General features: G+C 42.8%; 1 protein-coding gene across 1 annotated transcript in view; it reads left to right on the top strand.

Moving 5' to 3' along the window:
* The first annotated feature begins 355 nt into the window (after positions 1–355).
* The window catches only part of KCTD1 (potassium channel tetramerization domain containing 1), a 101,999-nt gene continuing 81,936 nt past the window's right edge, over positions 356–20,418 (top strand). The window contains exon 1 of the mRNA XM_071418602.1: positions 356–379. The gene's annotated coding sequence lies outside the window, so the exon portion shown is untranslated. The remainder of the gene's footprint in view (positions 380–20,418) is intronic.

Below are 20,418 nucleotides of genomic sequence, written 5' to 3'. Positions count from 1 at the left end.
TAAAATCAGCTTTTCTGTGCAAGAGGAGAGTAAAAAGCAAGTTGTAGGCTGAAATGAGACTGTTTTTTCCACCAAAAAAATCCGAAAAAATATACACGCGATATATATATATATATCTTTCTATATGCACGTTTCGAAGGAGATCAATTTTATGCCCGTGTGATCAGTTAATTTAATTTAACTTTTATTTCGGAGATTGATTCAGACTGGAGGTAGAGACATGAGCTAATTGTATCCTGATCCTTGCCTTGAGGGGTTTCAAAGCCCTGGAGCAACTATTCTCTGTATTTTGCTCTGTCTACCTTAGCCAAGCTATTGCATTTCTCTCTGGTGTAGCGAGGAGAGCAGACCGCTGCCGGGAGAGAGAAATATCGGAAGTGTGAGTTGTGGGGGGAAAGGGGAGAAAGAAGGGGGGAAAGAAAAAAAAAAAAAAAAAAAAAAAAAGGAAGGGGGGAGAGGAAAAAAAAAAAAAAAAAAAGGGACACTTTGGCGGCTCCGATGTTCCAGGTAAGGGCTGCTCGGGATTGTTGTTGTTTGCAGCGGAGGGTGCGGAGGGACTCGGGCGCCTCTCGCTTCCACGCATGTGCCGGGCGCTCGCACCCCGCGCGGGGACGCGGCGCGGCCGCCTCGCCCGCCGCGCTCCCCCGCGCAACCCGCGCCCCCGCGCAGCGCCGCGGGGAGGCGGGCGGCGAGCGGCGGGAGCGGGGAAGGAGGGGAGGACGGAAGGAGGGAGGGAGGGAGGGAGGGGGCCGCGCGGGGGGCGCCTCCTTTCCCCGCCGCTGCCATGGGGGGACTCGGGCGGCGGCGGCGGTGTGTGCGGGGCGGGGGGAGGGAGGGACGGTGGGGGCATGTGCTTAATTTAAACGTGAGTAGTGTTTCCGCGCTGGGGCTGCGCGCCTGGCATTGTTCTCGCCGGGCTGCAGGAGGGGGCCGCCATTGTGTGTGTGTGTGTGTGTGTGTCTGTGCGGGAGCGGGAGGCACCTTCCCCCGTGCCCGCGCCCCCTCCGGAGCCCCCCGCGGCGCCCTTTGTTGCCGGGGCGGCGGAGGGAAGGGCGGCCCCGCGGTTCTCCCTCCGCGCCGGGACCGCGGGTGTCCCCCGGGACCGACAGCGCTGCCCCGTCCCCTGTGTGCGACGCCGGCCCGGATGAGGGAGCCGGGTCCGCCGGCTAAAAAAAAAAAAAAAAAAAAAATTAAAAAAAAAAAAGAAAAAGGAAGAAGAAAGCAAGCCGCCCGCCGCCTGTTTCCAATCAGCGCGGTACAAGTTTATGTGAGCGCGCCCCGCGGGCACCGAGCGTGCTCGGACTGTTCGGGGGAATTAAAGATGGGCGAAACGCTTCCCTCTCTGGGCGGCGGGGGCTGCTGCTCCCCGGCCGCGAAGGGAAGGGGACGGAAGGGAAGGGAAGGGGCCGCTCCGCACCGCCCGGTGCCCGCAGGCAGCGCCCGGTGCGCGGGGGGGGCGCGGTGCGGGTGGTGGCTCCCGTAATTGTTGTTCCCGGTCACGAGCCCGGAGGAAAAGCTGGGCCTGGAACGCAACTTTCCAGCTTCAGCTGCCCCCGAGCTCCCGGGGGCCGTGGAAGGAAGGGGGCTGGGCGCTGCGGGCGTGGGGATGGAGAAACTCCGGTGTGACCGGGGAAGTTGGCTCCTTGCGCACGTCGAGTGCGGCGAGCAAAAAAAAACAAAAAACAAAAAAAAAAACAAAAAAAAAAAACCAAAAAGAAAGAAAGGAAAAAAAAAAAAAGGAAAAAAGAAAAAAAAAAGTGTCAGTTTAATAGTTGCGGGTGGGGTTCGGCAGCGCCCGCGGAAGGATGCTCGGCCCGCGGAAAGATGCAGGCCCCGCGGATCGGAGGCACTTGGCGAAACTTCCCTTTGCCTATTCAAAATGACTGCGGTGATTTTGGTGTATTAATTGCGCCCGAAGCACAACACAAAATGTTCTAGCACACGCTAGAGGTCCCTCTCAGAGCTGTCAGACGTGAGGGTGTTTTCAGGTTGGGTTGTTCTTCATTATTTATTTTTCCCGGCTTTAACTGTTTGAACAAAACCGGCTGTCCCTTCAAATGCCAGCGCAGCGTGCTTTGTTCAAATAAGGGTGAAGAAAGACTTGCGACTTAGTTGTTTGTGCCCAGGTTGTTTGGGCATCAGTTAATAAACTGCGCTCTTGAAAAAACGAACGTAAACGGTATTAATTTCATGCCGTGATTTATGAGTTTTGTTTGAAATAGCCTCACTGTTTGTTGTTGGGGCCAATTCCAAATTTTGTACTCGGTTTTTTCATGTGAATCCTGCCATGGAAGTAAACAGCGTAAAACTTGAATAAGGATGCCAGGCAATGGCTTGTGGTTTTTAAGAGAAACATGCAAGCAAGCAAAAAGCCAACTATTAGGATTATAAAGAGTCAATAAAGATGATGGAGGTGACTAAAAATCATTGATCCCGAGAAATTTCCATATCCAGACCATGTTAGAGAACTAATTAGTCCCCCCAATCTCCATGTATTACAACAATATTATCACCATTTTACGGATGGAGAAACTGAGAAATAAAAAGAAGGTCACTGACTTGCCTGAAGCCATATAGCAAATAAAAGATAGATCTGGAATCAGCTAGGACAGATTTAGATCTCTTGCTGATTTGCACTGCTGTAACCATTGATTTCAGTGGAATTCTTCTGGATTTAAGTCAAGTCTGGACCTTATGTGTTCCTCTGTCCCTTAGAAACACTGACTTAATGTAAATTCCATTTTGACCATGAGTGAATTAGATGTAAGATTTTAGGGGGAGTATTTGGTGTACATCCACTTTTGAAGACAAATTGCAGTGAAACTTTAGGACTCAGTTGGCTTTTGATTATTCTTCTTTTTTTTTTTCCTCACTAGAGTTTCATTTGTCACCTCAGTATAGTTCCCTGGTTGGGTTTTGATATTGTGGGTTTTTTTAAATGAACGATTTCCTCATGTCTAGTGCAGGTTTTTTTACTCAGGATTCTGAGAAGCATTTCTTACTACATGTCTCTGAATGAAACCTTCAGTTTTATGTTGGAACACCCTAAGAACACCCTAAGATTTTGCACGAGGAAAACTTCCATTCACTGCAGATCTCACTCAGGCAGAAATGAAAAATTGCATGAACGTTGTTTGCAAAAAACAGCCAGGCTTTCCCCTGCAGAGTGGAAAGGCTGCATGTAGAAGACTTGCTCACATAGGCTCTTTATTGGATTATGGTAAGTTTATGTATGGAGAAAATGCGATGTGAAGGGAAATATTCACTGATCATAACAAATGTTTGTACATTATTCAAAGTGGGGTCTCCCACTATTAACGAAATACCAAATCTGCCAGTCACAGTCAGAAAGCATTTCACATGAGCCTAGCTGGGAAGGAATGATAATTTCTGCTTTCTGTATTCCAACTACTTTAGAAATATTTTCAGGATGCCATAAAGCAGACACAGATGTACAGATTGTGGTTGTAGTACTTTACTCTTCATTTATTAATGTGTGCTGGTATATACAAACTGTCTCCACTGAAGCACAATACAAAGTTCCTGCCTTCATGTCATCAGATGAATTTAGGAAGGTGCTGGTACTTCAGGGAGCTGACATTCCCTCAAGTGTTGCTGACATCGCTGCAGTGAGGGTCTGACCTGACATCCCCCCCGCCATGTGTGGGGAAGCAGGCATAGAATTTGGGTGTAATTAAGAGTATTCCACCCCCCCCCCTGCTCCAATTTGAGCTTATATGTCTGAAATAGAAAGCATTTAGTTGGGAATTAGCTCCACAGAGTGCATATGGTTTGTTTAAGACCTTGTACTGGCTCTGTGGCTGAGCAGAGGTTTAACTGCCAGAGCTTTAGCCTCCTTTCTCATGTTCTGTGCAGTAAACTACTGTACCTCACTTGCAGAACGTGTTCAACTCTTCTCTTGTACCAGAGGAAAAATAATGTTGATCAGAAGCAAATTTTAGCAGAGATGCCTGCTGTTACTTATTTTGGATCCTTTTACGCTGTTGCAGCGGAGCCAAGTTGGATCTCCTTCCAGGAAATAAATTTAGTTAGTTGTTGGTTTTTTTCTGACAGAAACATAATTCTTACTCTAAATGGAATCTTTTCTGTTGGTCTGTGTTGCATTTATGTTTTCTTTTTACAGCCTGGGTAAAATTCATCTCTGGTATAGTGCCATTGACTTCTGTGTTGTTTCACAAAGCATTAATTTGTTTTTCTGTGTTAAAATACAGATTTCTGTTGTCCCGCTTTCCATAAAATACATTTTTTTTTTTAAAGAAAGAAGTTTGATTTTAGAAGGAGACAAATATAAAATGTAAATCTTCATTTTTATTTTGCCCACCTTTACTACTCGTGCAGGCAGAGATTTCTTCTCTTCTTTCTCTACTTCTTTGGTAAATTAGGTTATCTATGTATGTTTAGAGAATGTCTAGGCAGGAGATGGGAGAGTAGCTACTATCTTCCTAGCTGATAACACCTTCAAAAAAAAAAGTAGAAGTGAAAGCCATTAGCACATTCCATATTGATGATGTAAGCTGTAGCTTTAATAATCTTGGGTTCTCTAATGTGCATTTTAATCATGTTCTTAATCCAGTAATCAAATGAACAACATCCCATATCCAAATGAGCCAAAGCTGATGCTGTAGAAAGTTCAGTTGTAATCCCGTGTTTATGAAGTGAATGGCTCACCTGATAACCTCTTCCTGACAGCTCCTCATCTGGCTGCCTTCCCCCACTGGCGGTGGAAGTCAGGGTTTGATGTGGTTGGCAGCTTTGTGCAGACTTTGCAGGTGGTTTGTAGGGAGCCGAAGTCTGCAGGTGAGGGATGCAAAGTTTAGGAGTGCTTGCTGGGGCAAAGGACAACTCACCCTGACAAGTTATTTAGTGGCTTTTACTCAACTAGTCTTCCTTACCTGGTGCACTTATGGACAGGGGAAAGCCTTTAAAAAAACCCAAAACTGAAAAAACCACCTCTCAACAGCAGGGTTGCTCGAAGATGGTAGGAAAAGGAATTCTGTCTCACACAGGTTAATGGCTCTTTCTGCTTCTCATTCTCAGACAAGACCTTTACATCTGTGGTTGTTCCCCCTCAGCCAGCGTTTATGACTCAGTTCTGCCTCAGACCTCAGGTTCAGGATAGGCATCTATGGGTTTTCCCTTATTTTCCCTGGCATAGTTCGGGGTGATTTGCAGGACAGAGCCACAGGCATGTGCATCCCACTTCTGACTCTGTGATTGTGGTTGCCTCTGTCTAACAGGCTGCTGCTGTGGGAACAGAACTGCTGTACTGGGCTTTGTCAGACCTCACCTGTCAGCTTTTAGTTCTCACAGGTGATCTCTGAAGCCACATCATGATTGGATCGGGTAGAAATGATGGGAGGTTGGCTCAGGCAAAATATCTCCAGCAGACATGAGGAAATGTTAGTATTTCTGCATAAATCATGGGTGAAACCTAATCTATAGCACAATGTGAATCTCCAAGCATTCATCTTTGAGAAGAGTGAGCTTGAGCTGGAACCACGGCTAGAAGGCTGACTGGGGAATGGGCAGTCTGTCTTTTGAAAGGAGATTGGAAGAGGCTTGAATGTCCTTTTAGGAATGTGTAGTCTGCAAAGTGATATGAAAATTCCCTGTCAAGTCACACAGGTAGTGAATCCCAGAGAGGAGAGAAGTAGCTGTTCAAGCTAAATAACAATAAATGTGCATATAAACTGGGCAATTGTTTAGGCAATAGTTTCCCAGAACACTTTGGGATGCACTATCTAGAAGATGTAGCATTTAAAGTGAGACCTTAAATTTGGTAACACTCTGTTTTGTGCATGGCTTTAAAACCTGGGCTACTTGGAGAATATTTCCAAAAAGGTACCTCAGTGACCTTAGTTGTGACCAATAGGCTATGACTGACTAAGCTTTTTCATCAACATTTCTGTCAATGGGCCAAATAGTTTTTTTAAAGAATATACACATTTACATGTATGTGTGTGTGTGTATATAGATATATGTGTCAACAATCAATTTCCATACCTGAAAACCACTATTTATTTTGAATGTTCCTTAGGTAGAAAATTGAAAAACACCAAGTGACAGAAACATATTTTAAACACAGAATTTTTCACAGAAAAAAAAATCAATATCTATTTTTATAATCAGTGAAATTTTAGTATAAGTTTTGTCAATGGGAGAAATTTCTGATTTGCTCTTCACATAGGATCCTTAGTTTATTTTCATTCCAGCTGCAAAACTATTTCTATAGTTATTCAATTTTTCCTCATTAGACCTTTAATGCTTGCAGTTCTCCTATTATTTCTTTAGTGGCACTCACTTTATTTTTAGCACATTCTATAAGAGAGGAGATTCAGCAAAGAAACATGAGCAAAAAGCCCATTTTTCTTCTTCTCACTCTCTTACAAACTTTACTTCAAAACATCCTCTCCATCATCCAGTCACCCAGTCAACTTTCAGCACGCTAATTTGCTTGTCTGTAAATCCTGGTGGGGCAGGACCATCTCCCCTCCTGCAGCAGAGCACTGCAGGTATTCCACAATTAATAATATCTGCTGCCATCAGTGTTGCCAGGAGAGCAGGGAGAGGAGAGGGCAGGTGTTGAATATAACTCCGAATTACTGGTGGAAGCCAAGCCGGAGCAGCTGAAAGTTTGCTTCCTAAGAGCGCTTTGCCTTAAAACAGCTTTGTTTCCCTCCGTGAACTGTACTTGGCGCCGGCATTAGGTGGAAGAGATGCTTACGAGGTGAATACAGGTCCATCAGCATGATCACAGAGATGTCAAGGGAAGGAGGGAGGAGCGCCAGGTTCGCCAGGACCTAGGGAATGGAATGGAATGGAATGGAATGGAATGGAATGGAATGGAATGGAATGGAATGTGGGTCTCTAGCTAAAATACTTATGCCGGTCTCCCCAGGATGCTTTCTAAACAAGGCAAGACTCACCAAGAGGTTTAATGAAGTTGCCCTAACAGAGGATGATGGGCCGTTCAGCACAGGGGACCGGTGCTGAATAATTCACAGATCGTTATCATTTCTGCAGCCCATTATGTACCCATTACACCCAATCCTTTCTAAACACTAAAGAGAGATAATCCATGCGCCAAGGACCACTCACACAAGGTAAACACACACTCCTGGCTTGCCACTAACAGGCAGGTGTGACACCATTTATCTACAGCAGCCTGTTCTGCTCTAAGTGGGACGGCAGGAAAGGGGGTTGACAGGCTTAACATCTGTATGGGAGAGGGCCCAGAGTGATGGACAGCAGGGCAGCTGTCCCAGCCGGAGGCTGTAGGTGAAGGCATGGAAACCCTTACAGGAGAAAATGAGAAAAGAGCTGACTAAATGGGCAGAGGACAATTTACACCCTGGTTATCAAAGGGGGCTCACAGATGCAAGGAAGTTAGGGAGAGCCTTGAAGACTGGTGCAAGTCCAAGGGAGGAATTCAAACATAGTCAAAAGGGAGAGCAGGTAGGACTCCAGCCTGTGTGGACAAACAAAAGGCCAATGTGTTTATTCTAGGCATTCAAGAGATGAGGTCCAGGTGAAATCTTGCATGGATCTGCAGCTTGGCTCTGGAGAAGGGGGAAAGAAGCAGTGGAGTTCAAGATGGCTGCAGATGTGAGCTGAGAGACAAAATGAGAAAGTGCAAGCTTCCATATCCTCCAGCTTTTCCTTACAGTGGCCTCTGTGGTACAAAAATAGCTTGGGATTCCTGGAGGCAAAATGAGGACGTGGTTTTTGCTATTAGCAGAAAACTTTATTTCTGAGGCTTGGTAATGCTTTTTCAAGGAAGAGATATCCTGAGAAACCAGTAGGCAGGAGCATTCCTCTTTGGGAAGAACTCTGGTCAGGAATAAAACTGTTAGCTCTTTCTCAGGGAGAGAGGTGGTTCTTTCAGGGAAAACTGTGGCTTTGAAGAGGCATTTTCTTTAACTCAAAAATCTGTGTTTATTACTGGCTGCATACAGTCTTTCCTTTTTTCCTTAGTCTTCCTCAAGTACTTGCATCAATGTCCTGCAACTGAGAGTTCCACAGGTTGCTGAGAGATAAGCTGTGGAGTGATATCCTTATTCATTTATAAGCTAATGCCTTTTTTAATTCCATTAGGTGCCCTCTTGTTTTATGAAGGGCATCTGATTTCTCCTTCACACCATTCATTATTTTATATACCTCAATTCCATCATCTTTTACTGTTTTCCTTTCTAAATGAAATAGTTCTGGTTTTAATCTTTTTGTTTAGAAATACCCCCACATGTCTCTAATCTTTTTTGTTGCCTTTGGCTATCTAGTGTAGCTATCTATCACTCCCATCTTGCTTCTCACTGGATCTTTTAAAGCTAGTTCCAAAGTCATCAGTGTGAAAGAGACTGAAGAATGGTATTGTGGTTAAAGTACATTACCGAGACTCCAAATTTCTTCTTCCAGATCTCCTGCCCTATGACCTTAGACTAATCACTTGGCTGCAGAGTTTCACAGTTTCCCTTTTAGTTCCAGAAAATACAACAGGGAAATCTCAAGCAAAATATGTTAAGTGTTTCTCCATGTCTAGATGGAAATTATTATATATGCATGGCCATGTTAAATGTAATGGTTTTGGTTGTTTTTCCGCAAGGCAGCTGCATGTGTGTTGAAATTTGTAACTTCTCCCTAACTCTTTGATTGTATGGTGCTTGACTGTTTCCTATTTGTTACACTCCTCTGATATTAGGTTCCAAACATATTCAATTAAGTAATTTCTTTTTTGTTATTTTATGGTGAGCTTCATATGGAAAGTATGAGTTGCTAGCAATTTGGGCCAAACAGACATATGACTTTCATGTATCCTTGGGGATTTGGAAAGTCAGCACAGTTCTGACGAAAGTGAAAAACAGGATGAAATTCTGACTTTTTACATGTAGGACACAGCCTGTTCCTGGGAGACACAAGGTACACCCAACTCCCACTCATACTTCCCACATGTGGGATCTAGACCAAGGTATTGCTGGCTTGCCTCCAGTCTACACAAACTAATTACCCACAACCTGTCAAGGCTCTTACAAGGAGCATAAGACTCACCCATCTGGTTCCCTCCTCTGACGTTTACAGCAGGGCCTGGCTGTTACATATTTTTAGCACCTCTGTCACTCTCCAAAAGCCCACATCAGGTCTGGACACCTTATTGCCTGGGTGTGTCATTTGGTGCCTCATTTCTGGCACATAGGAGCCAGGAGCACTCTGGATGGGTGTACATGGGGCTGTCACAGCCCCACACTCCAAGGAATCTCCCCAGCACACACCTTCCCAAGTGTCATCACTCACTGCAAAAAGGTCATGTGTCAAGCAGTGGGAGGAGAGATCTATGAGGTGTCTGAACTATAAAACCTTTCTTTTGAAATCTTCTTGTGCTACAAAAGATGCTGGAAAAATACACTTTGATAGGATGCTATTCCAGCAAAATGACAAAGGCAAGCTGCTTTGACATTTGTAGCATAAAACTAAGGAAAACTACATTGTTTTTTATACTGCATTTTTTGTCTGCTTGTTTCCCCCCTAGCCCCATAGCTCCTTTTTTTTTTTTTTTTTTTTTTTTTTTTTGCCTTGATGTCCCTCTTTCCCTTTGTAAACATATAGTCAGCTCCTGCTTTCATGAATCCCCCAGACAGCACTGTCTGCTCCTTCCACTGGAGCTCAAGCCTCTGTACATGTTCCTATGGAAGCCCCAGGAAATTTGGTGCTCTTGTGGTCTCTGTGAAAAGAGACCAATCCTGGAAGACTCCTGATAACCCCATTCAGGTCGATAGGTTTGTTTGTGTGATTAAGGATAACACATAAGGATGCTCAAGGGTTTGAGACATCAAGAATATTTGCAGCTTTAAAAAAAGAAAAAGGTTGGTTTGGATTTTGGTGGGGTTTGGAGTGCTTTGTTTCCCTTATGCCTTATAGCTGGCATTTTGTCATAGCCTTCTGCTCACTAGCATTCCCATGACACACGAACATGCTCAAAAAAAACTTCCTGTGAGAAGTCAGTGGGCTTCATTAAATTTTCAAAGTTTAGAGCTGTGATCCTCTTTGCCCCTCTCCACGGGCGGCTGGCCCTGCCAGATTCTGATTGCTTATGTGAACATTTGATAAATCTCACTGTGGACTACATTTGCTCTTTCACCCAAACAGTCATCACACACATTTTCCTAACACTTTAAAATTATGCCTGCCAAACATTTTCTGATGTAAAGTTAAAAGCCATCTATTACTGAAGTGATTTTTCAGCCCTTGTGGGCATGTTTTTCTTTCTTCCTTTTTTTTTTTTTTTTCCTTCTTGTGTAGTTCAGATAGTTTCAAGCTCTTTTAAACAGGCTGCCAAGGGTCAGTTTCAAAAAAAAAAAATTCTTCTTTAGTTTTCTCCTAAAAAGTATGGTGGTGCTGTTGTTTTCTTTTATGCAACTCCTTTCAAAGCTGAATTCCAGTGAATGTAATGTTGTCTTACTGCCATGGCCACAGAGGACTTAATATAAAGCTGGAGATTGCTGCTTATTCTCTGTAAAGGTGTCAGTCCTGCAATTACATCAGGAAAGAGACTTCTCCTATTCATTTCAGTCAGCCACAGCCAAATAGGGCCCACTCCACCATGCTGAAGTCGATGACACTCTCTCTGAAGCTGGTGACACTCTCTCTGAAGTGGCCTCCACCATGTGCAGTGACATTTATGCCCTGCTGTGCTCCTGAGATGCCCAAACTGGCAATGATGGGGCTTGAAGGATGCACAGCTCCCCCCTGGCTTCCATGCTCACCCACAGGGAAGGGAACTGGAATGGAACTGGATCCAACTCATCCAGACTTGGAGCACTCCCAGGTTCCCCAGTCTAAGCTTGTCCTGTGTGGATTTGGTTGCATCTTTGCAGTCCAGTCATCTGGTGTCACTCATAGCCAGGCTCTACATGCAAACCATTTGTTCATAGTCAGAGCTTTGCCTGATCCTTCCCTAATTTTTCCTCCCTGTACAGATCATATTCCTCCAGTCAGTGAGTGAGCAGAAGGCAAGATGTCACTTCTTTCCTCCCTTTCCTCCCCTTCTCAGTGCTCCGGGCATTTTCCTTTAAATGCCTCTATTTTTCCTCTGGGTTCCAGAGCTGTGCATGGTTTTTGAAACTGATTAAAGCAGTTTGTCCTACCATGGCAGAGAGATGCTAAAACAAAGCATGTGTGTCTCTTGGTCTTAAACCAGGATTTTTCTTATTCTTTTTTCCCAGCTACTTGTTTAGCAAACATGGTTAAACAGGATCATTGTGTAAAAAAAAAACAAAGCAGCTCTTACCTTTCTAGAGACCACCAGCCTGATAACACACTCAGCTTTTTTCCAAAACCCTGCTAGTGCCCTTGAACTCACTGAAGCCTGCTCCAGCATCAAATGGTCTGACCAATCTGAATTCATCATTTCCCTTCAAAGCGCCTTGGCAGGACCTTCATTTGAAATCGTATTTGTTGCTTGTTTGTGTCACAACTGCACTTCATGCAATTTCTAGAAGTGTAGAGACTTGGGTCTGGGCCAGTCCTAAATAAAGAAGCTACTACACAATTACCCCCCGCCCCAGCCTGGTGAAAGACAGGAAATACAGAACATTCTATAAAGCCTGCTCGGGTGCAGATAGAAGCCTAATAACAATATAGCACTTAAACTGCACTGGTATTAAAATATAATCCTTTAAATTTTTTGCATTTGGAGGGAGGAGAGAGTTGGACAGAAGTGCAGAGAAGGAGTCAGAAGTGGAGGCATTACAATATTTACCCTCAACATGGAACTACTTAAGCTTACCATAATTGCATCACAGAAGGTATGCATACCCTGAAACCAAAAAGGAAGCAGGAAGGCTAGAAAAAACAAACACAGCATGATGAACCAAACAGGTAACCTTCAGGAAAAGGAAATCTAGCCCTGGCTAACCCAAAAGACAGGAACGTAAACTGGCAAGGGAAAATGAAGGAGAACTGAGAGGATATTTCAAATGTAAAGAGACACACTTCTACAAACAAATGAGAAATTAAAATATCTAAAACAGAATTAGTGAATTTGCTGGATCAAAGGGGCAGTTAAAAATTACAAGATACAATTGTAGAGACTACATTACATCCTCCCATCAGTCTTTACCAATTGAAAATGCAGTCAGTCTCTAGATATTCTATTTAATTACTGTAGATGGGTGCTTGTCAAACACTGAGGTATCAGAAGAGAAACTGCAGGATTGACATGCTAAAGTAACAAACCTCCCAGAGCAGATGGCATCAATCAAGACTGATAGCTGTTCACAAAATCATGCAAGTTCCCCTTACAAATAGGCTATTCTGCTATACCAAAGCAATAGAACATTGCATGTATTTTACTTTAAAATCAAGATCATCTCAACCAAATGAAAAAGAAAGAAATGTTGAAGTATATGTTAGCAAACTAAAAAATCTGCTTAATGCTAAGTATGGCTGATCCAGTAACAGTAAAACATGCCTTTTATAATTTCCTAAAAAAATCTTGACTTTCTCGTTGATTATGCAGAACCATTTAATATAAAGTTTTAGGAAATTTCAGAAAGTCTTTGATAATTTATTTCAGAAGATGTTGTTAAGAAAATCTAAATCATGAAGTGAGATGTGAAATTCTGCCCTAGATTGGTTTTACAAAACAAAGGAACTGTTTTAGGAATGAAAAATGCAATCCTGGCAAGGAAGCCAGTAGAATACTTTGATGAATTATCAGAACAATAAGGTGGGACATATAAATATAATAACATTGGGAAAATTATCTGGCCCCTTGGTCATCCAGGGAGAGATGACTCTGAAAAACTTGGGGACCCAAATAAACTGAGATGAAGAGAAAAGTGACATTAATTTTATTGCTTTGCCAACACTGTAAGTACCAAATACGAGAGGAAATATTTTGTGTTCTCTGAAAACACTCTCAGGTTATGAAAAAGCTCTTAAATCTCTTTCTTTGTCATGTAAGAGCAGAGCAGCAGTGGAAGGGCAGACCGGTGCTCAGTTCCCTGAAGGCAAAGCTGGAGAGGCTCCAGGCAGCACCAGAACCTGGAGGGCAGCGAGAGGGATTCCCTTAACACAGGCAGGCTCCTCACCCAAGTGAGCTGGTCTGGTCACCCTGCTGAGCAAGAGTTAAACACAGAATGGACCCAAAAGAGCTTGTTTGTTAGGAGAGGAGATGGAACGTATAAAGTAAAATATATGAAAGTAAATTATATAATCAATACAGTTGGGAAAATAAATTCAGTCTTTCATTTTGCTCCACCACAATATTAGGAATTCTTTTGTGTAGCAGTGTTAGTTTGTAAAAAAAAACAAACCCCAGTGTTATTCCTTGAAGACTCAGGTTTTTTTAATTCTTGGCTAGAACTGGCTGCAGCATCACTCCTGCCTATTTCCATGTTTATTTCCATGTTTACTTCCCTGCTTTGCATACTGAACCAGCTAGGGCAATGATCTCACAAATATCAGAAATGCAAAAGGAAACATAAAGCCAGAAAGTCTAGAGCTGATAAGAGGAATTATATTTTGATACTAAATGGAAACTCCATGGTGCAGGATGGAGTAGATGACCTTTAATGGTCCCTTCCAATCCAAACTATTCTATGATTTGAAGATTCTATAACTGACAGCAAATATCATTGAGCTCAGCATGGACTGGCACAGTGAGGTTCACCTGGGGCTGGTCCTCAGGAGAGAGACAGGAGAGAAGGCTCTTCAAAAATGGGACTTAGTGCCTTACAACAAAGATGTGATCCAGTTTTAAAGAGAATTGTACTGTAGCCATCACATTGTTTTCCAATAAAAATTACTAAATTTTGTAATCCAAAGGTTCCTTTCACTGCTCTTGTGCATTTTCCTTCCCTTACTCCTGCAGTGATCATGTTCTGCTGCAAAAAGTGTTCAGTATGTTATGAGTTATTTGACATTTTGTCAGTCCTGGAGTGGGCAAGAAAGAAATGGAGAGATGCTTGAATAAAGAGAAATCCTCATTTATAGAAATGAATAGGACATGATTAAAGCAGTGAATAAGTTCCTTTCATCTCACACCAAATACAGTGTTTGTGGGATGTTAGGATTATGAATTTCTTGTGAATCACTGAAGTTCAAAATACTCCTATCTGTAATTTTGCAGCTAGTGGCACTTCAGGGTCCAGGAGTCACCAGAGGAAATTACAGAGAGGGAAATAATTTAGAGAAGAAACTTATGACACAAATCACAGCAGAGAAATGGAATTTAGTTCCAACATACAGTACATGCTTTAGTCTGCAAGCTAAGAAATAATCATATGAAACCTCTCTGCCTAACCTGATCTACAAATAAAATCCATTTAATTCCTCCACCTTTCCCTGGCAAAGAGTAACATTACAGGTAAAATGGTAGATACCTTCAGGATGATATTACCAACACTGAATTTTTTTTGTTATCTAAAACAAAAGAAAACAAAACAAAAAAGAAAAAAAGAGATTGCATTTTGTTCTTCCTAATCAGTGTCCCCAGTGGATGCTTCTGATCTTCTCTAACAGGGTATTTCAGAAGAAGCTACATTTGAAAGCCCAGGATTTGACTTTTGTTTTTTATAACAGGACTGATAATTTTAGGTGCAAAGTTGCTAAGTTCTGAGAGCACTGAGATTCCAGGCTTTAGAGGCCACCAGAAAACACAAAGCATTCAATATCCAATGCCTTCCCACAAGCTCTCCTACAGAGACTCCTGGGCTAACACCTCTTGCTGTGTGTCCAGGAGAAGGGCAAGGAGGAAAGTGAAAAGTCACATTGCACAGTTTTCTGTTCACAAGCACAGACTGTGTAATCTCCACAGCTTGGTGCACATCTTTGTGTATTCTGGGATTACTGAATGTGGCATTCATATCTGCCAGTCACAAAATAGCAATTTGCAAGCTGCTCCAAGCATCCCTGCCTGTGCCAGGGTTTTGTGGAGATGGTCAGAACCTCACAGGATTAGACATGTTGGACAATAATTGCTATATTTAGCTATGCATAGGGAGTTCCCCTATTCCCTTGGTTATCTAGTACATTTGCAACTAGATGTAACACTGAATATTTTCAAGTGTTATCAATAACTTCTTCAATCCATAAACTGATCACAGAGTAGGGTAAAACTGGTTGCTGAATACAAAGCACAGCTACAGCAGAACAGCAGGAGTCACTGTCCTAAGGCAAAGAAATGAACACCAAGGTGTGTCCAGAAGTTAAAACAGAGCAGGTGGAACCTTCCCTAGCCACTCACAGGGAAGGATGTGGCTGCTCAGTGCACCATGCATTTGTGAATGGTGGGAAGATTATGAGCAGACAGTTAAACAAGGAGATGTATTTTTGTGTTCTGTTCTGAGGGAAATGAGAGAAACAAGTTCCCAAAAGACACAGAAAGTCAGCCACAGAAGTTGTGGGTTTGTTTTCACTGTGCTCAGAACTTTCTTTTGCTATGAGCAGATGACAGCAAAGTCATCGTAAAAATTATAATTATTTGAATAGAAAAACTCCAAATTAATATAATGTTAGTAATGATATTGGCCACCTATCCTGTTGCATTTTTTAACAGCAGATTTCAAAGTTTATAAAAAATAGGTGTTTTACTTTTGAACACATTTTCCAGAGAGGGTAACTGCTGCACAAAAGATGGAGTGACCTATCCAAATTCAGCCAGGAGGCAATTGGCCGAGTCAGGAATAGAAACCAGAGTGCCAGCCCAATGAGGAAGGCATCCTAAAACAAATTGAACCAAGCAGAAATGGGAACAATGTCCCCACATTTCAGCAGTGAGAAGTGCCAGCTGCCTTATTCACCATTTCTTTAAAATATTAGCACACGCTTTTTCTTTTTTTTTTTTTTTTTTTAAGATGAGCACTTAATTAATTACTGAGCTGGCTCTGCCATTCCTCTACAGAATGAAAACAAGCACTTAAACAAGTCTCTCCTGTCAACCCCACCCAACACCTACTCAGTTACAACAGATGGATGAGTGCCACAGACCAGATGTCAAAACGATCCCAAATTTGAGGCTGCACAAGAAGCTGTAGCATGCTGCAGAAAAGAACTGCTCCCCCAGTAATATCAATGAAATGCCAGGTTGCACTGATCCCTTTTAGAGGTGGTGTGCAAAGAACACAGACAGCAAAGGCTGTAGCTGCTGCCACAGCCTCCTGAAATCTTTCCATCTCTTTTAGATGTCTTGCCTAAATTTTGTTGTCTTCTGAAAGTGGGAAAGTTTGCTGGGAAAGGAGGTAGAAATACCTGGCTGGAGTCCAAGAGGGATGAGATGAGTGTCTCCTCTCCTTGGAACAGCTTTGAATACACCTGCTTTGTAGTAAATAGGGCTGCTTAGGAGGCTCCTGGCTGCCCTTGGACATCAGCCTTGAAGGATAGGTAATCTCTCTTCTGAGACACATAAAGTCTTCTCCTTAGAGATGAAGAGATTCAGATGTGGTGTGGACAGGGATGTATGTATGTGAAGAAGGTATGAAGCTTTGACATTTACAAAGGTGCCAGCTTCATTCAAATGGTTTATGTAACGTTGTATCCATTGACCACTTTAAGCCTGAAGCAGTGTCACCTCCTGGGCAAACCTGAGGGCCTTGAGGTTGGATGGACGGCCCAGAGTTACTGGGCTTACCAAGGAAATTGGTCACCCTCTGTGTCTGTAGCTTGGCATGATGTCCTGAGCCAGGAGAGCTCCCCTGGAACTGTGGAGCATCTGTAGTTGATACAGAAGAGTTCAGATGAGCTCCGGACGTGCCTTTGCAAGCCTAGTTTGAATTCTCCCAGAGCAACAACTCTTGCAAACAAAAACTTGTTCAGTGGGACTGGCACACTCATCCCAGAGACCTGCCATCCTCTCAGCAGTTCAGACAAGAAATATGTACAAAACAGTCATCTGACAAGAAAAGGTCTGTCAAAACTGAAGTTTTTTGCAGGAATTTTTCAGTTTTGATTAAATCATGAAGGGCAAAGCCTTGGGTAAACTGAGTGGACAAATGATCTAGAAGTACCAAAAGTCTGCTGATTTGAACAACTCCATAGGAGACCCTAAACACCTGGAACCTGTATGAGACAGAGGTCCACCCTTCAGACTGGAGAATGGTTTTCCTTTTGTCCTAATGGGGATTTGAAACCTCAAAAATATAATTTCCCAGATATGTACTTGTTTCTGTCACACTGTCCCTATGTTGGAAGAAGTATTTTGGATACAGGAAAGGGAATCCAGGGAGATCATGGATAACACTATTACTAATTTTAATTTTGAACCTCTGAGTGTCTCTATTTTTCAGAGTATTTAGCATTTTGCAGCATTCTGCCCCAGTTGCATGTAATGAGCGCTTAGCTCTTTCACAAATGAGGTCTCAAGTCATTACAGTCAGACACCCACAGCAAAAAAAGTAGAGGGTTTTTGTGCCCACTTTATTTGGTTTAAGTTGCTAGACCAGTACCCTAACACAGAAACTTTGCAGCAGAGCCAGGGATATAATCAAAGGATGTATCTTCAGCTCCAGGCAAATCTGAGACAAACTGTCGGACTACAGATGCCTATTCAATGAGTCGCATCCATCCTGGGCACTGAATGAGGCAAAGGCCCTGTAGAAAAAGGAGGATGTGATTAGATCATTAAGTGCAAAAGAAAATGTGGCAGTAGGAGAAGCAACATAGCTATGCTGGCTTTAAGCTAATTAGTGGGGAAACAGATTTATTTTAGCTGTGGCTGCATGGAAGGCTCTAGTGTTGGGTAACTTGTATTAATGTCACACCTCTAGTTTGCTGAGCAGACTTACCATATTCTCTTTGGTGCCCAAAAACTCTCAGCAGCATAAGAGAGTCAGGATCCCTTTTCAGATCAAAGCTCAATCATGTTTCTGCTGCCTTATCACATTCTCTTTATTTTCAGTACACGTGTGGGATCACACAAGGCAGGCATGGCCTGAAATACCAAGGCACTACATGTAAAATGGTGGCTGATTCTTGGCAGCAGAGTCAGGAAATCAACACATTTTTAATATTCTATAAGACCTTTGTTTTCCAACTCTAAAGAATAGAATCTATTCCAAAATCCCTGCCGTGTCTCTGTGCATGTCTACATTTTTGATATTATGTCCATAACGCACAAGGAGCTAATCCATGTTATTCATTAACTGACTCCAGAACAATGACATGTGAGTGCAAGTTCTTTGTGGATATTGGGCCTCATTACCGTGTTCCTCTTGGAGCAGTGACCTCACCATTTTGGCTTGTGTTGCATCAACACCATCTAACACTGTAGCAATCGAGGTACCAGGGGGTTATATACATGGTTATTGAATTCTGTGTGCTTTAGTGGAGGTTTTATATGTTGCATAATTTTGCAAGACAAAATTTTGCAGCTCTGATTCCCAAGATGGAAATCGGTTTCTGTCATCTAACCAAAATCAAGGAGGTGATGCCCACTTGTATCTTCACATCAGTGCAACTGTGCTAACAGTGATGAGTCTCTATCAGTACAATTGTTGGTCAAAATAAAATGAAAACTTCCCCATTAATTGGTCACATTATTAAAACTGTCAACAGACAAGTCCTGATATAATAAAGGAAGCCTAGTAACAGAGGACAGAAAGGGACATGGGAGATCTTCTAGAGTTCTGTAGTTGATATTTTGTACTAGTTGATTAGCAGATCACTAGAACTTCTTGGAATAAATATTTTCTTTGTGACATTTATGTTTGATAAAGTGTTGGAGAGAACAAGGAATAGTAAAGAAGAGCACCAAGCAACGCATATTGACTCTCTAGGTAATGATGATACCTAGGGGTCAGAGAAGAAGGGATGGTCTGAAAAAGAAAGGAGGAAGAAAAGACAATGGAAATGTGAGGCATAAGACAGCAATTGAGGAAGAATTACTTGACAGATGAAAAGTGCCAAATATGTGTATTTGGACTGCCCTGAGTTCCCAATGAAGCCCCCAAGTAAGGGTGCAAATCAGAGCTTGAAATGTTTTCTATCAATGCCCTTCCCACCCATAGTCTGTTGCCAGAGCCAGTTATCTACCCCTTATCAGCCAGCAGCCCTTCAGGAGCCCTCGCTAAAGGCAAAGGGAAGGAGCATCTGAGGCCATGGTTTCTGTGGCTCAGAAGACTGATTTCCCTTCATTTAAGGATTAATGTTTTTCACAGTTCTAAGGATGACTGCTCAAATGTTCTTAATCGTGTGTGTGCTTGCCTGATGGGAAATGTGCAAGAGCATTTGGGGACTGTGGCATTGGTACATGGCAAATGGCCATTAACAGAACAAACTCTGCCTCTGGCAAATTAACTTTGCCCAGAATTCTAGAGGGGTTTTTGTATTGGTGGTGGTGGTGGTAGTGGGTTTATTTTGAAGTGAATTTTTTTGATGAAATAAAGGAAATTGAGAATATAATTTCAGAAGTTTTGTGAGGATGGAGTCCTTCTTCCCTGACGTGTGCACTTATTTTTCAGTTCTACTTTCCCACTTCTGTTTGCCTAGGCATTGGCCTGCATCCTTTCATGTGTATTGCCTCTGATGTCTGACTCATTATGGCAACAGAAATGTTGATGCCAGACCCAGAAGCAGTACTTAAAAACCTGCAATTCTCTCTCCTTCAAGCTCAAAGCTAACCCAGTTTGTGGCAAATGAATGAAATGCAATCATCTGGCACCTTGTCCATGCATCAGTTTGGAAACATAGGACCTTTCTCCTCTGCCCTTCTGTGTCTTTTTCTATTTGACCAGGCTGCCATAAAGACCAGTAACTCTGGGGTGTGGAGTTTAATGGTTGGAAAATAAATAACTGGTTTAGTGCATTCTCTCTTGTGTTGCCAAGCCTCTCCTCTCACCTCCTAGTATGTTTCCCATTGTCTCACATCTAGGATTAAAGAGATTCCTGGATTTAAAAGGGGAAGAACAATCATCCTTTATGTTTGGGATGAAGAATACTTAGCCTTTATGTTTGAAGTGGAGGATAAATGGATAAGGCAGTAAGAGAAAGGAAAGGTAGAACAGGACTTGAAAATTATTGCATCCTGAAAACTCAAACCCAGAAGTTAAGTGACTACGCCCAAACACACTGTTTAAGAAATAACCCAGGTTTCATCACTTTCTTCATGCTTTGTTTTGGAACATCATGTCGTCATGAATCCCAGAGATTAGCAAGATCTGGGCACTGTTTTACCCAAACACCAGCAAGGACACGTGGCTGGCTGAAAGCAGATGGATTCCCCCACACATGGCTAGGGACAACAGTCCTGGCAGGACTGCAGTGCTTGTTGCCACCTCGAGTAGAGCATTACAATCGTTGGGCACCATGTGCCAAAGTGAGGGGCTGGAACCTCCTGAGGAGGCAGGCAGGGTTATAGAAAAATGAAGAAATTTAGAGAAAGAGGAGTAGAATCATCCTGTCTTTCCCACA

The sequence above is a fragment of the Agelaius tricolor genome, unplaced genomic scaffold, assembly GCF_023055355.1.
Source record: "Agelaius tricolor isolate 1412-34295 unplaced genomic scaffold, bAgeTri1.0.p SCAF_2, whole genome shotgun sequence".
NCBI classification, from domain to species: Eukaryota; Metazoa; Chordata; class Aves; order Passeriformes; family Icteridae; genus Agelaius; species Agelaius tricolor.
Note: the sequence above shows the minus strand (reverse complement) of the source record. Positions and strands in the feature narration are given on the sequence as shown.